This window comes from Rutidosis leptorrhynchoides, chromosome 9 (genome assembly GCF_046630445.1).
Source record: "Rutidosis leptorrhynchoides isolate AG116_Rl617_1_P2 chromosome 9, CSIRO_AGI_Rlap_v1, whole genome shotgun sequence".
NCBI lineage: Eukaryota > Viridiplantae > Streptophyta > Magnoliopsida > Asterales > Asteraceae > Rutidosis > Rutidosis leptorrhynchoides.
Genome location: NC_092341.1, coordinates 300,122,325 through 300,137,761, shown reverse-complemented (window position 1 = coordinate 300,137,761; position 15,437 = coordinate 300,122,325). Strand labels below are relative to the sequence as shown.

The 15,437-nt window shown below is 31.5% G+C and overlaps 1 non-coding gene across 1 annotated transcript; it reads right to left on the bottom strand.

The window, feature by feature from the left end:
• Positions 1-7,829: 7,829 nt before the first annotated feature.
• LOC139869836 (small nucleolar RNA R71) lies at positions 7,830-7,936 on the bottom strand. The gene has a single exon (XR_011766410.1). It is a non-coding gene; the product is annotated as a small nucleolar RNA R71 (small nucleolar RNA).
• Positions 7,937-15,437: the final 7,501 nt, after the last annotated feature.

Sequence of the window (15,437 nt, the reverse complement as noted above, 5' to 3'; positions counted from 1 at the left end):
AGCTTGATAGCAATTAATAGCAGGTATTGATACTGTTTTGATGATAATTTTTGGTTATGGTTTCTATACGGTAGCATCAATGATCGAAAGATGATGATTTGTTTGGTGAATGTCGTATCATTATGATAGTGATAAATTGACAATGATGATGATAAATTGTTGATGGTGTTTTAGTTCTTGGTTTTTGATTCAAACAAGATTCAAGAAAACAAGAGGGTTTTAGTGATGATTAATAAATGGTAACAGTTACGTTAGAAGTAGCACTTATTGGTGAATGATGAGCAAATGACGTTGTTTGGGTCTTCGAGCAGGAACAGAAACAATCAACATAGCAGTGGTAGTGCACAGCAGTGGTACGTGTCGATGGGTCTGTTGAAACAGATAAAAAAATTAGTTGCAGCAGTTTAATGATGGTTGTGGTGGTTATGGAGTTTAAATGGTGGTGATTTCCAGTCACGAAGGTTGCAGGTGGTTTTCAAATGGAGCAAAAGCATGGCAGCAGTGGCATTAGGATAGCAACGGCATGTGACTGGCTGCAAAACAGAAAGAAATAGTAGCGGATGCAGGAGGTTTCATGGGTTGTGTTATGAACGGAAATAGAATTTGGAGAGGAAGAGAGATAGGTAGAGACGGTGATGGTTCAAAGGAGGTTGTTCTCGGTTGTCGATAGAATAAGGTTTATGAGTTTCATGGTGATCGAATAAGATAGGGTTGAAGAAGGTGTTTGTGACTATCCTCAACATTAGTATGCGGTGTATATATATTATATGTATTTAATTCGTAATGTACCAAAACAAGCATAGTGTCAATCATAATATTAAATAATAAAGGTGATCAATTAGTAGCAGTGGAAAGTTGGTGATTCTTGGCTTGATTAGAAACAGAAAGAAAGTGTGATTGAAGAAAGGTGGCTTTATCATTTGTGTGCATGATTCATATGTATATGTATATGTATTATGTATATCTATAATAAAAAAAAAGATAATGGGTTCCTGGATATTTTTGGATTTGACAAAACCGTTAGCCAATAATTTCAAGTGGGGTTTGTGCTTCCAATTTCACACTAGGATACATATGTACATATAGTGTAATTTAATGATTTAAGATATCACAAGATTTGATCGAGAGTTTATTTGTATTGTTGAATAGGGTCGACAGCATATTACTTGTGGGGAAAGATCAAGGAAAAATAAGAAAAGATTAAAGATGATTGAGATATGAAACAGAAAATCATACGTTTATAAATCTGTTCTCATATATTGTATTTAATATTAATGATTAATAATTATAATTATTAATATTACTAATAATAATAATAAAAATACTAATATTATAATAATAATAATAATTGATAAGAATGATAACAAAAATAATTATATTGATAATAATAATAATAATAATTATATTGATAATAATTATAATAATCTTAAATGATAATTTTTGTGATGATAATAATAAAATATAATAACACTAATGATAGTAATACTAATAATGATACAAATGTAACACTAATACTAATCATAATAATACTTATATCAATAATTAATAATAACAATGATAATAATAATAATAATAATATTAATATTAATGTAACAAATTACTATTACACATAATTATTTACATAGAATGAAATATCATAAATTATTTTATGTCTTTAATTCTAGCATCTCTATCGCATAATATTTTATTATTATTTCACATCTATATACATATCTGTTTAAAATTAATTCTTCGTGAATCGTCGGAAATAGTCAAAGTTAAATTGAATGTATGACAACAGTTCAAACTTTTTGAGCCTTAACATAACAGACTTTGCTTATCGTGTCGGAAACATATAAAGATTAAGTTTAAATTTGGTCGAAAATTTCCGGGTCGTCACACATATAATTTTAAAACTAATATCACGTCACTAAGTACAAATTTTAACTCATTAATATGCGCCGCCAGATGTAGTATCATTTAGCGGCGTATGATTTTCGGTTTCAAATTTTGCTGAAATTCCTAAGATCACCCTAAAAGTGAACAAGGAGCAAGAGTTCCTGAAGGTGTCTTGTCATTAGAGTTCGTCTAGATGACGAAAATAATATTTTATTCATTTTAATGTTTTTTTAAACGTTTTGAATTTCTATCATATTTTTTTAAAGCATGTTTTAGCATGATATAAATAGTTTTAAGGCCTATTATTTCCCTCACATTGTAATTATGTAAAACGCATATAATTTTGAAAATAATATCACTTCACTAAGTTCAAATTTTAAATCATTAATATGCGCCGCCAAATATAGTATCATTTGGCAGCTCATGATTTTTGGTTTCAGATTGTGCTAAAATTTCTAAGATTACCTTAGAAGAGAACAAGGAGCAGGACTCCCTGAAGGTGTCTTTTCATTAGAGTTCGTCTAGATAACGAAAATGATATTTCATTCATCTTAATATTTATTTTAAACGATTTGAATTTCTATCATATTATTATTTATGTTAATTCATGACTTAACATGGTATAAATAGTTTTAAGGTCTATTATTTCTCTCACATTGTAATTATGTATAACGCATATAATTTTGAAACTAATATTACTTCACTAAGTATGAACTTTAACTAATTAATATGCACCGCCAAATGTAGTATCATTTTGCGGCGCATGATTTTCGGTTTCACATTGTGCTGAAATTCTTAAGATCACATTAAAAAAGAACAGGGAGCAAGACTCCCAAAGGTATCCTACCATTAGAGTTCGACTAGATGACGAAAATGATATTTTATTCATTTTAATGTTGTTTTTAAACGTTTTGAATTTCTACCATATTATTATTTTCGTTAAAACATGACTTAGCATGATATAAATAGTTTTAAGGCGTATTATTTCTCTCACAACGTAATTATGTATAACGCATATAATTTTAAAACTAATATCACTTCACTAAGTACAAATTTTAACTCATTAATATGCGCTGCCAAATGTGGTATCATTTGGCGGCGCATGAATTTCAATTTCAGATTGTGCCGAAATTCCTAGGATCACCCTAATGGAGAACATGGAGAAAGACTCCCTGAAGGTGTCTTGACATTAGAGTTCGTCTAGATGACGAAAATGATATTTTATTCAGATTAATGTTCTTTTTAAACGTTTTGAATTTTCCATCATATTATTATTTTTGTTAAAACATGACTTAGCATGGTATAAATAGTTTTAAGGTCAATTATTTCCCTCGCATTGTAATTATGTATAACAAATATAATTTTGAAACTAATATCACTTCAGTAAGTACAAATTTTAACTCATTGATATGCGCCGCCAAATGTAGTATCATTTGGCTGCCCATGATTTTTTATTTCAGATTGTGCTGAAATTCCTATTATCGCCTTAAAAGAAAACAATGAGCAAGACTCCCTGAAGGTGCCTTGCCATTATTGTTCGTCTAGACCCGTCACTAGCTTCTGTTAGTTTTTCTCTATTAAGTGACCTCATGTGCAACGCAAGAGCATTTTATGGGCCTTCATCATCTTCATCAACATCTTCTATCCTATTCAAAAATCATAAACCCTAAATAAACCCTAATGTTAACACCTTAGGGTTTTGTAACAATTTTTTTGCTAGAAACTTATATATACTAGAATTTAATTGTAATTTCGTAACCGTATATACGATTTCTATCTGATATGTTTTGATAATCATTGCCAATTTGAGGTGATTATTCTCAGTGACGATGTTTGATGGAGGAATTTTAGGTTCCGAAGATAGTGATCATATCACATGTGCAACGTATTAGTTCATTTTGTTGATTAACATGATGTTATTTAAAAACTAATAAGAAAATTTTTAATAAATCAGTGGTCTTGAGTCTTGCTTCTTAACTTACAAATGATGGAACCGTGTTTTCACCAGTATTGTTATAACATCTGCACTTCTTTCCCTTTTCAATTCTTCATTAAGACCACTTTCAGAGGAATAGGATGATTGATAATGCTAAAAACGGACATATATTTCATAGCATTATCCTTCAAGAAAGACAAGCTTTTAGTTGCAATTGTTCTATTTACAAGTGATATTCGTTTAAATAATAAAAGGTGAAGACAAAAGACAGATTCGGTGATTTGAAGACGCAAATGACCAAAAAAGCTCAAATGTACAAGATACAATCCAAGTGGTTCAATTTATTGACAAGAAACGTCTAAAAATTACAAGAGTACAAGCCGTGAAACGCAAAGTACATGATATTAAATCATACGAAAGGACGTTCAAAAATCTGGAACTAGGACCTGAGCCGAGAAGAAACGCGCGACGCAACGGACCTAAATTTACGAGTCAACTATGCACAAGAATATAATATAATATATATAATTATATAAAATTATATATATTAGATTATATAATATATTAATACGAGCAGCCCACGTTTATTGTGCTTGGTGACCATTAAATGGCGGCCATGCGATCGCATGGCCTGGAGGAACAAACTCCATGCGATCGCATGAAGTGAGAAGTCAGGCCACATCTATAAAAGGCCACGAATTTGGACGTAATTTTTACACCTTAATCAACTATCTCTCTGCTCTCTCATAATATATATATTTATATTTTATAATTATAATTTTAATATTAAGTTAATAATAATATGGTTATGGTAGCGAATGTTTTAAGTTTGTAAGTCGAAATTCTGTCCGTGTAACACTACGCGATAAATACTCATTGTAAGTTATGTTCAACCTTTTTAAATTAATGTCTCGTAGCTAAGTTATTATTATGTTTATTTAAACCGAAGTAATCGTGATGTTGGACTAAATATTAAAGATTGGGTTATTGGGCTTTGGACCATAATTAGGGTTTGGAAAAAAGATCGACACTTGTGGAAATTGGACTATGAGCTATTAATGAGCTATATATTCAATTAACTAAATGATATCTTGTTAAATTAATATAGAGGTTACAACTTGATGTATCTATATATAACCACATACGCTTGACTGGGTATGGTGGGCGGGATATCTATAAATACTATTAATTGTTCATTTGACCGGACACGGGGATGAATTAATAGTCAATGGACTCATTGAAACAGGGGTGGATTACATTCAAGGGTAATTGGTGTAATTGTTAATAAAGTATTAAAACCTTGGATTACACGCAGTCGATAACCTGGTGTAATCATTAAACAAAGTATTAAGACCTTATTACAGTTCGAATCCCCAATTAGTTGGAATATTTGACTTCGGCTATAAGGTTAAATTGGTGAAGATCCTCGCACTTTATAATTATCACCAATGGACTATTATGGACAAAACCAGATGGACTTATTGAATAATCCAGGACAAAGGACAATTAACCCATGGTAATAAATTAAAATCAACACGTCGAACATCATGATTACGGAAGTTTAAATAAGCATAATTCCTTTATTTTATATCTCATCGTACTTTTATTTTCTGTCATTTTATTTATCATACTTTAAATTATCGCACTTTTATTTATCGTCAATTACTTTACTCTTTTAAATTAAGTTATATTTATTATTTTGCATTAGGTTTTAATTGCGACTTAAGTTCTTAAAATCGACAAACCGGTCATTAAACGGTAAAAACCCCCTTTTATAATAATAATAATATTACTTATATATATATATATATATATATATATATATATATATATATATATATATATATATATATATATATATATATATATATATATATATACAAATATAGTTTTTATAATTAAAGCGTTAAACACATTTGTATCCCTATGGAACGAACCGGACTTACTAAAAACTACACTACTCTACGATTAGGTACACTGCCTATAAGTGTTGTAGCAAGGTTTAGGTATATCTCATTCAATAAATAAATAAATAACTTGTGTAAAATTGTATCGTATTTAATAGTATTTCGTAATAAAATTAATAATATTTTATACCCCTCCGCTTTAACATCAAGTATTTTTGGGGCCACTGTCGGGGATCATCACGACGAAAGTGAAATGCTAAATAATAAAAAAAAATATTTCTATATTTTTAAGTGTTTAAATTAAAAAGTTTATATTTTAAGAGTTATAAAACTAATAAGTAATATTTTTTTTTAAACTAATAAGTTTATATTTATATTTTAAATATATTAATCTCAAAAAAAATAGAAAATAGGCCAAACACTGTAGCAGCCCAACTATCTGGCCTGGTTTCTGGATCCATGCGACCGTATGGAAAAGTAACCCTCAACTCATGCGATCGCATGAGCTGAGGTGACAGGTCAGTTACCTTTGACCGTCGAATTAGGGTTAGGGTTTATTAATTATTATTATTAATTAATTAGTAATTAGGGTTTATAATTAATAATAATTTGTTTTAGTTTATTTAATTTGTATTTTTAAGTTTTAATTAGTTTTATTAATTATAAAATTAATACTCTTATAAAATAATGATATAAAAATAATATTTTGATAAAAATAAGTAATTTTATCATTTTTGTATCTTTTTATTATTTAGTACGTAGTTTATAATTTTCGTTCGTAATTAGTTTCAAACTTAGTTTTTGCCATAGTTATTTTATATTTCTAGATTGTTAGGCTTTGCCGTAAAATCCCTTAAGTGCTTTTTCTTTAGTTTAAGATTTAGGCGCTTTAGAATTTTACGACGTCGCTTATCGCTTTTATATTTAATAAATTTTAGTGCCTTTTTAATTATTGCCGTTTTGGATTTAGAATTCCTTTATGCTTTAATACCTTTAGATGCAAGTTTTAATATTTAGTTTTTAGACTTCTAAGTTTCGACGCTGTACTTTCTTATTTTTATTTTTCGACTTTTTATTTTTCGACGTTTGTTTTTCGACTCTTATTTCTCGATGCGTTTTTTCTTTTTCATTTCTACGCTCTAGTTTTTAGGACCTAGAATTTTCTATATTTTCTTTAAATTTCAACGAAAAATTATTTTAAGCGGTTAAATTGATAGACATCCAAAATTTTCTGGTTCGTAGTAATAGTTGGATTTGTTAGTGGCGAGTTGTGAGCTTCCAATTTAAAGGGTCCTGGCTACCTGCTGCATCTATTGGCTATTCGAAACGTGGGCAAAATCAGAAAAGTCTATTAATTTGATAACTTATATAATTTTTATCTTTATAACTAATAGGATATTCAGTGAATGCACCGAGAAAAACGTTCACCACCTTTCATACGTTCACCACCTGTAACTCGTTCAAGACATCTATCCAATATTATCGCCGTTGATTTTTCTTTAGAATCATCATCTAGTCGAACAAGTACTCCAACTCAAATTTCCGATAATCCAATTTTTGAAACTGACTTCACAAATGAGGACCCGGAGGATATTCAGGGACAATTCAGAGATCCTGAACCACTAATCATTCCTCTTGAACCAAAAATTACTCATCCGGAGATTATCGAGGAAGGAACTGTTAAATCAGAATCTTCTAGTGATTCAGATTCAACCATTTCAATCATGGAAGAAATGAAACCTCAAAGTATGGAGGATCGAATGAAAGCTACACGCACTGGCCAAGGTCACGCAATTATTCAACCAGACGTTAATGTGCCAGATTATGAAATCAAAGGAAAAATCCTACACATGGTAACTAATCAGTGCCAATTTAGTGGTACACCAAAAGAAAATCCAAACGAACATCTTCAAACCTTTAATAGGATATGTACTCTATTCAAAATCAGAGAAATTGAAGATGAACAGATCTATCTCATGTTATTTCCCTGGACTTTAAAGGGAGAAGCCAAAGATTGGTTAGAATCGTTACCTGAAGGAGCGATTGATTCATGGGATATTTTAGTTAAAAAATTTATTAAAAGATTCTTTCTGGCATCTAAAGCCATGAGACTTCAAGGAGAAATTGCCACATTCGCACAAAAGCCAAATGAAACGCTATATGAGGCATGGACGAGATTTGGAAAAATGTTGAGAAGTTGTCCTCAACACGGTCTAGATACTTATCAAATAGTTCAAATATTTTACAAAGGAGTCGATGTCGCTACACGAAAAGACATCGACACAGCAGCTGGTGGTTTTATTATGAAGAAAACCGCAACCGAAGCTCACAAAATTATTGATAATACAGCATCCCACTCACATGAGTAGCATCAAGAAAAAGATATCTTCCGTTCATCTAAAGCGGCCAGAGCTGATTCTAGCTATGACTTTGATTCCATTTTCGCAAAGCTAGGTGCTTTCGAGAGACGAATGGAAAAGATGACTAAAGATATTCACGCAATACGAATTAGTTGTGAGCAGTGCGGAGGACCATATTTGACAAAAGATTGTCTCAGTGTTGAACAAATAATGGAACAAAGAGAGAATGTTTCATACATGAACCAAAGGTCGGGAAATAATTATCAGAATAATTATCAACAGCCCAGGCCAAACTACAATCAAAATCAGAATTATAATCGAAATATACCATACAACAACCAACAAGGTCCTAGCAATCAATAAGTATCTAACAATAATTACAACCAGTAAAGACCTATTTTTCTAAATAAACCCCCACAAACCGATGATAAAAAACCAAATTTAGAAGATATGATGTCGAAGCTAGTTGAATCTCAAACGCAGTTTTTCTCATCTCAGAAACAAACTAATGAACAAAATGCTCAAGCATTTAGAAATCAACAAGCTTCCATCCAAAATTTGGAACAAGAAGTAAGTAATCTGGCAAGGTTGATAGGTGAAAGAAAACCAGGGAGTCTACCTAGCGATACAAATGCTAACCCCCGGAATGAAACAGCTAAAGCCATTACCACAAGAAGTGGTATTACACTTAAATCACCTGAAATGCCTGTAATTTCTGATGACTCTATTCCTACTACACAGGCACCACAGCCTGAGCAAGAGAAGGAAACAGAACCGGTAGTTGAAAAGGTTAATAAAGATAACACAGTTAAGGCAAAGCCTTATATTAAACCATACCAACCACCACTTCCTTACCCGAGTAAAATGAGAAAAGAAAGACTTGAAGCCGAGCAATCCAAATTCTTGGATATGTTTAAACAAATAAATGTCAATCTTCCTTTCATTGATGTGATTTCAGGAATGCCAAGATATGCTAAATTCCTGAAAGATCTAATCACAAATAGAAAGAAAATGGAAGAACTCTCGGCTGTTACAATGAATGCTAATTGTTCTGCAGTGCTGTTGAATAAGATACCAGAAAAATTATCAGATCCAGGAAGTTTCACAATTCCATATTTTTTGGGTAGTCTTAGTTCCATAGAAGCATTGGCAGACTTAGGTGCTAGTATAAATTTAATGTCGTATTCACGATACGCTAAACTAGACCTTGGAGATTTGAAACCAACATGAATAAGCATACAACTAGCCGATCGATCAATAAAATATCCTAGAGGGATAATGGAGAACATGCTAGTTAAAGTTGGTACTTTAGTATTTCCAGTAGACTTTGTTATTTTGGACATGGAAGAAGATTCTCGAGTTCCTCTTATATTATGAAGACCATTCTTAAACACGACTAAAGCAATAATAGATGTGTTCGGTAAGAAACTGACCCTAAGTATAGAGGACGAGAGTGTTACCTTTTCTGTTGATAGAGCCATGCAACAAACTCAATCTGCGGATGATACATGTTATTATGTTCAAACCATAGATTCACAAGAAGAATTGTTACAAGAATTTCCAGAATTACAAGGAACGAGAGAATGTTCTTTAGGAGAAGGAACTGAACCAATTGATGAAGCTGAAATATTAGCCACACTCATGGCTAATGAATATGAACCAACAATAGAAGAACTTCAAGTACTGAAAGAGGAAAACAGATATCGATACAAATCATCGATAGAAGAACCACCGATATTAGATTTAAAGTCACTTCCAAACCATTTGGAATACGCTTATTTACAACGTGAATCTAAATTACCTGTAATAATCTCGTCTTCTCTTACGAAAAATGAAAAATCTAAACTCATTTCTGTGCTAAAAGCTCATAAACCATCTATTGTATGGAAGATTCATGACATCAAAGGCATAAGTCCTTCGTATTGCACACATAAAATCCTTATGGAAGAAGGTCATAAAATGTATGTGCAACGCCAACGAAGACTAAATCCTAATATGTAAGATGTTGTTAAGAAAGAAATTATTAAACTGCTTGATGCAGGTTTAATTTATCCAATCTCTGATAGTCCGTGGGTAAGCCCAGTTCAATGCGTACCTAAGAAGAGTGGCATCACTGTCATCACAAATGAAAAAGATGAGCTTATTCCTACTAGGACTGTAACAGGATGGCGTGTCTATATTGATTATAGAAAACTAAATGACGCCACTAGAAAAGATCACTTTTCCTTACCTTTCATTGATCAAATGTTGGAAAGGTTAGCTGGAACAGTTACTATTGTTTTCTTGACGATTTCTCTGGATACTTTCAAATTCCAATTGCACCCGAGGACCAAGAGAAAACCACCTTCACGTGCCTTTATGGTACTTTTGCTTATAAACGCATGCCATTTGGACTTTGCAACGCCCCTGCAACCTTTCAAAGGTGCATGATGGCGATTTTTCACGACATGATAGAAGAATGCATGGAAGTTTTTATGGATGACTTTTCAGTCTTCGGTGTTATTTTCTTGACGGTTTCTCTGGATACTTTCAAATTCCAATTGCACCCGAGGACCAAGAGAAAACCACCTTCACGTGCCCTTATGGTACTTTTGCTTATAAACGCATGTCATTTGGACTTTGCAACGCCCCTGCAACCTTTCAAAGGTGCATGATGGCGATTTTTCACGACATGATAGAAGAATGCATGGAAGTTTTTATGGATGACTTTTCAGTCTTCGGTGATACTTTTGAAACATGCCTAATTAATCTGGAAAGAATGCTTATTAGATGCAAGAAATCAAATCTAGTACTTAATTGGGAGAAATGCCGTTTCATGGTTAAAGAAGGCATCGTTCTGGGTCATAAAATTTCAAGTGAAGGAATTGAAGTGGATAGAGCTAAAGTAGATGTAATTGCTAAACTTCCACATCCCACCAATGTTAGAGGAGTTAGGAGTTTTCTAGGGCATGCTGGTTTTTACCGACGTTTCATAAAAGACTTTCCTAAAATTGCCACTCCTATAAATAAACTCCTAGAAAAAGATGCTCCATTCATCTTTTCAGATGAATGCATCAAATCTTTTAATATTCTTAAAGAAAAACTCACTAATGCGCCGATCATGATAACTCAAAATTGAAATCTACCATTTAAACTCATGTGCGATGCAAGTGATTTTGCAATGGGAGCCGTTTTAGGACAAAGGATTGAAAAACGATTTTAGCCAATCTATTACGAGGCGTAAGACGTTACAAGGAGCACAAACGAATTACACAACTACTGAAAAAGAACTCCTTGCTATTGTCTTTGCTTTTGCAAATTTCGTTCATATCTCGTTCTAGCAAAAACGGTGGTCTATACTGATCATTCTGCTCTTATATACCTATTTTCGAAATAAGATGCCAAACCACAATTAATCCGTTGGATCTTACTCTTACAAGAGTTCGATATTGAAATCCGAGACAAAAAGGGAGCAGAAAATCTCGCAGCTGATCATCTTTCTCGCCTTGAAAACCCCGAATTAGAAGTTCTAAATGAATCAACCATACAAGATAACTTTCCAGATGAATATCTCTTGTAAATCAATTATAGTAAAATTCCATGGTTTGCAGACTTTCCAAACTACTTAGTATGTGGATTCCTTGAAAAGGGTTTGTCATACCAAAAAAAAAGAAATTCTTTAGTGATATAAAATACTATTTTTGGGAGGATCCACATTTGTTTAAGAGATGTCTCGATGGAATAATACGCCGATGCGTATTCAGAAATTAAGCTAGTCAAATCTTAAACCATTGTCACACAGGACCAACAGGAGGGCATTATGGGCCTCAAATCACAGCAAAGAAAGTCTATGACGCTGGATTCTATTGGCCTTCAATTTTCAAAGACGCGCATCTTCTATGTAAATCCTGTAATGCATGTCAAAGGGCCGGAAAAATAAGTCAACGTGATCAAATGCCATAAAACGTCATTCAAGTATGTGAAGTATTTGACATTTGGGGTATTGACTTTATGGTTCCATTTCCAAAATCTCATAATAATCTCTACATTCTCGCAGTCATTGATTATGTATCTAAATGGGCGGAAGCACAAGCTCTCCTAACTAACGATGCACGAGTTGTAGTCAACTTCTTAAAATGTCTTTTTGTAAGGTTCGAAACACCGAAAGCTTTAATAAGTGATCGGGGAACTCATTTCTGTAATAATCAACTTGAGAAAGTTCTCAAAAGATATAGAGTAACTCATAAAATCTCCACCGCTTATCATCCACAAACAAATGGACAAATTGAAAATACCAACCGAGCATTAAAACGTATTCTAGAGAAAACCATAGGATCAAATCTGAAGAAATGGTCCATAAAATTGGAGGATGCACTCTGGGCTTTTAGAACAGCCTACAAAACTCAAATTGGAACCACACCTTTTAAACTCGTTTACGGAAAATCATGTCACCTTCCATTAGAAATTGAGCACAAAGCATTTTAGGCTTTGAAGGCATGTAATCTTGATTTTCATGAAGCCGGACGTTTACGATTAAGTCAACTAAACGATTTAGAAGAATTAAGACATGATGCATATGAAAATTCGTTAATCTATAAGGAAAGAACGAAGAAATGGCATGATAAAAGAATCAGAAGTTCAAAAGAATTTAAGGAAGGAGACAGAGTTCTTCTTTTTAATTCACGATTTAAGCTATTTCCTAGAAAATTGAAATCCAGATGGTCTGGACCATTCATAGTCAAAAGAGTTTTCCCATACGAAACAATTGAGTTGATAAATTCAAATGGGATTGAATTTAAAGTCAATGGTCACGGAGTTAAACATTACATACATGATCCGATGGAAGTTGATAATGAAGTTAATCGTAATTTCACCACCCAAGAAAACCCTTAGAATGAAAACATAAATATGTTGTTAACGACATATGAAAAACCAAAATTGAAAGACGAAGAGGTTTCAAATTGGAGTGATGAAGAAGAATTTCTATATAAACCTCCCATTCCAAAGAACGAAGAAAAATATAAACAAGAAGTTTAAGCAGAAGTGAAAGAACCAAGAAAAGAGCACCCGGAAAAGGTTAATAAACCAACTCTACTTACTAAAGTTGGAGACCCAGGTGAATTTATCATTTATTGCTTACTTAATGATGGTGCTATGTATAATGGACTCGCAGATTTAGGGAAAAGTGCAAATATTATGCCTCTTTTCTTATACAAAAGATTAGGTGTGAGTAAATTAAGACCAACCAAAATATGTGTTCAATTATTTGACCAAACCATCAAACACCCAGTTGGAATAGCTAATAATTTACTTGTTAAAGTGGGAAGTTTGACCTTTGTTACAAATTTCATAGTTATTAATGTAGAGGAAGACCTTGATATTCCTCTAATTTTAGGTCGCCCATTTTTAGCAACCACCGAGGCATTCTTTAATGTAAGAGAAGGTAGAATGACACTTAGGGATGGTGATAAATCGGTCACCTTTGTGAACCGAAAGTTTCAATCTTCACCAACCAAAACTGTTAAACCAATAAAAATGCCGAAGTGTGGGGAAGATGAAGAAACACCTAATGATGACCCGATAACAAAGAACCCCGTTCTTGATACAAAATTAGATGAACCTGTTTTTAACAGTTCAACGAAGAAACTTTATAAACGGATTCAAGATGCTAGGATTAAGGGGAACTTTAAGTTATGTAACCGATTAGTATCTAATTTATCGCCTAAATAAAAGGTGATGTTAGTTGAATTTGTGAATGTTACAGAGGAAATCAACAAATGGCTTAAAGCAAAAGTCAAAGATATGCAAGTTGTTGATGGTCCAATTGAAATTAACAATGAAGTTAATCACAAGTTCGACACCACAGCCACCTAAGTGTGGGGAGATTCAAATGTTCTAAGATATAATGCTGTTTAGAGTTAGATTTTCTGTTTTCATGTAGTTCTTGAGAATGGAATCGGATTGGTCTTTCCCTGGAAGACACTAAAGAACTAGTCTTCTCCCCCCATTCTGAATTTTTATTTTTGTTAGGTTTTACTGTGACAACCCGAAAATTTCTGACCAAATTTAAACTTAATCTTTATATGTTTATGATACGATAAGCAAAGTTTGTAATGTTGAATCTCAAAATTTTGGAACCACATTCATGTAATCAATTACCCTTTGACCGTGCTCGACGATTCACGAACATTTATGTGTATAGATATATATATATATATATATATATATATATATATATATATATATATATATATATATATATATATATATATATATATATATATATATATATATATATATATATATATATATATATATATATATATATATATATATAATGTGGTTATATTAATTGAAAACATTAACAAAGTATTATATGTATAATACTTTACATGAACGTATTTGTTTCAATATAAGTTTATTATAATTATCGACGAGATTATAAGATAATATCAAATGATTGAATTATCAGATAAATTGTGATATGATTACGGGTCTCTGTTGTAAGGTCCACTGAGAATTAAAAAAATCTATTCTTTTTAACGGTATTCGGAATAATTGGTAAAGTAATTTACAAGTAAGAACAAATGTGTCAATTAACGGGAAATAGACAAGGGTTAGTGGAAATTCCTGTTTAATTTCCAATTCATGTTTTATAATATTTTCCTCGTGACCTTGATAAGATAACTATGTTAACTTTCATTTTATTTAATGTGAAAGTAAGAACGTGGAGTGTAAATAACTTAGATTTTAGATATCGACAAGTTAAGTAACTCGACATTTTTCATTAAGATGATTTCATATGTTTATTTTACCTTTGGACTTTATCTCATGCTTCACCAACAGACTGTAATTTAAAAACTTAAAACCTATTATGAATATATATAGTTCTACTTTTCTAAAACCTTTTATGATATAACGATTTCTATTATTTTAATTTTTAACAAAATGATTCTTAAATATATTTAGTTTTGGAAAACAAAATTATCATATTTATTTAATTTAGTTTTAAACGTACAAAAACGTTTTCAGTTTAAAAAGAACTTTATTATTAAAACGAATATAACTTTTCTAAATATCTAGAACCTCTTTTGACAACTCATTTCTTAACCATTATGATAAAGATAACGATATTTATATTTTATTTTATTAAATATATATAACGATTAAAGTTAATATTATATATATTTATACGCGTATTATACGTATATATTTTTATACTTTTACTATACTTTAACTTTACCTTTACTTTACCTTTACTTTACTTTTACTTTACTTTAACTTTAATAATTCATATTTTAATAATTCACTTTAATAATTCATACTTAAATAATTCACTTTAATAATTCATACTTTAATAATTCACTTTAATAATTC